Below are 2,531 nucleotides of genomic sequence, written 5' to 3' on the forward strand. Positions count from 1 at the left end.
AAAGATCATTGCAAATTTCATCATTACACCTGATGGAGGTATGAAAGACCTTTTGTAATGCTACCCAAAGCCAGGGAGTGAGCAACGGAGTCCAGTTTTCCTTTCAAGTCCTGGACACACTGTCCTACTTAAGATGCAGCAGAAATACTAAATTTTCCTTAAGGTAGTTAAAAGACTCAATTTGAGAAGCTTTCAACATGGGGTATGGATAGGTGTATATAGGGGATATATATGTATGTAGGTATATTGGTAGTCTTCCAGTGAGTAATGATGGATTTTACACTTTGGGTTATGAGTATGCCAAACAGAAAGCAGCAAAGACACCGTATCTGGCCAGTCTGAAGTGTGAGAAGTACCTCAAGACTGGAAACTGCAGAGTTGTAGTGATGTGACTCCAGTAGTGAGCCCTCTTTTACATGAAGGTGTTTTAAATTGGTCTATAGACCCCTAGCTTAGCTCTGTTGGTCAGAGCATGGTGCTAATAACACCATGGTCATGGGTTCAATCCCTGTATGGGCCACTCATTTAAGAGTTGGATTTGATGATCCTTATGAGTCCCTTCCAGCTCAGAGTGTTCTGTGATTCTGTGATTTTATTTTTAGTTGACAAAGATCAGCAGGTCCAGTGTACACTGAAAATGTGACGGTTCCTGAAAAATCTCTCATTTGAATAAAGTCTGTTGGATGGATGCTCACAAGCCACGTGAGCACTTGGCTCATATCTGTAAGGCAAAATAATCCAGTCTATCAGAAGAGGTTCATTTTAGTGGGAAAAGTATTCTACTTTTATACCAAGAAATTCAGGAAGTTCTAAACTTAGATTCTCCACAGAGACCTAAGGTGGCAATAGCAAGAATTCAGGGTTCATAACCTTCCAGTGTCTGCATGTTTAAGGACTACCAATAGCCCCAGTATTCACTCAGCTTTGCACAAATATAAGACAATGCTAAAGAAAATGTATGTTCACAGTCTTGCCAAATGGTAACAATTGATCAGAATTACAGAGCTGGATAGTTTAGATTAGACAAATTAGATGAATAAGATGGTCCTAGAAGTAGTACAGTACATGGCACTAACAACTGCCAGATCACACCATTCATTGGAGAAAATTATTTTTATATCAATCTTAGAATCTCATGCACATTAAATTGGTGAGACACAGGTTCCTACATCACTGTTCATATTTAAAAAAAGGACAAAGAAGAAAGAGCTTCCTAGAGTTATCAAGTATCCCGCATTATTATTTCCATGGATAACACACTCATTCAGTAATGCGTCTTTAGGAATTATGAAGATGTCATCTTTGGAAGAATAGAAAACTGAGAAACCTAGAGCAGTAATTTCCTTGAAATCACATACTTCCTGTATCCTTTCCTCCAGGCCACCACCTCTTTCTGGGCAATGTACAGAAAATGCAGTCTTCCTGAACTTAAACGCTCCTAAACTTCACCTTGCTTGTATAAATTATACAAAAAGTATCCATAATATCCAACTTGTTTAAAGCCATGTTGCTGTAGATCTGCATCTCTGATGCCCTGGGATGTTCATCCTTTTGTGGTTACCTTTAGGCTTAAAAGGACAAATCCCTCATAGACCCAGCTGGTTCTTTCTTGCCATGTTCTTGCCACCAAATAAATGGACTGAATTCTCTCAGCTCTTCCTGTTCCCAGCTTCTCTGAACTTTCAGAACCTCAGATTAAAGGCGTACATTAAAAGAATGACAGAATTTGGTTTGAAAAGAGCACGGGAAGTTTGAAGCCTGGAGACAGAACAGCAAGTCAAATGGAAAATGTGGGGTGAGGATGTAGAAGGCAGGCAATAAAGTAAACTTTCAAAAAGACAGGATGGTAAAACTCAATGCAACTTCAGGGGATGAAAGCTGACAAATGAACAGGAGTAGCTTTATGCAACTCTTGGGCTTTATTTAATCTACAAAGGATCTGTCGGGTAAAATTTACGGTTATAAATGTGGATTTATAGAAATTATATATGATGGAAATAAATCATGAAACAATTTAATTTGCTTTATTATTATTTTACTTTTGTGATGGTTATATATTCTAAAGAGCAATTGGAGTTTTGGCCAGCAATCTTCGCTTTATTTATAGATTGAAATAAATACACTTACTTACGTGAAGAAGTTTTATGATCCCCAAAAATAATAGGAAATGTTACCTTAGGGAAACTGTGCATGCAAGCACATATAAATGGAAATGGTACATGCTAGCCCACTCCATCAACAAGACATGCTCTAATTGTAGGAGAGGTCTTCTCTCCTGCCCAGGGACAGTTGTATCAGTCACCAAGTCAGGCACCTACCTATGTGAAATAGAGACAGGGCTGCAAAATTAGCATTCAGTCTTGAATTTTATTTTCAAAAAATAAAGACTCCTAGACCAGAGGCCTGCATCTGGAAATGGTCAAAAATTTTTAAGGGAGATGGTGAAACTTACAAAGCCTTATCAAACTACAAATCTCATTTTCAGTTTTGTTGATGACATATCAGAGAATGCGTCAACATTTTCTTGCTCA

The sequence above is a fragment of the Corvus brachyrhynchos genome, unplaced genomic scaffold, assembly GCF_000691975.1.
Source record: "Corvus brachyrhynchos isolate BGI_N302 unplaced genomic scaffold, ASM69197v1 scaffold146, whole genome shotgun sequence".
NCBI classification, from domain to species: Eukaryota; Metazoa; Chordata; class Aves; order Passeriformes; family Corvidae; genus Corvus; species Corvus brachyrhynchos.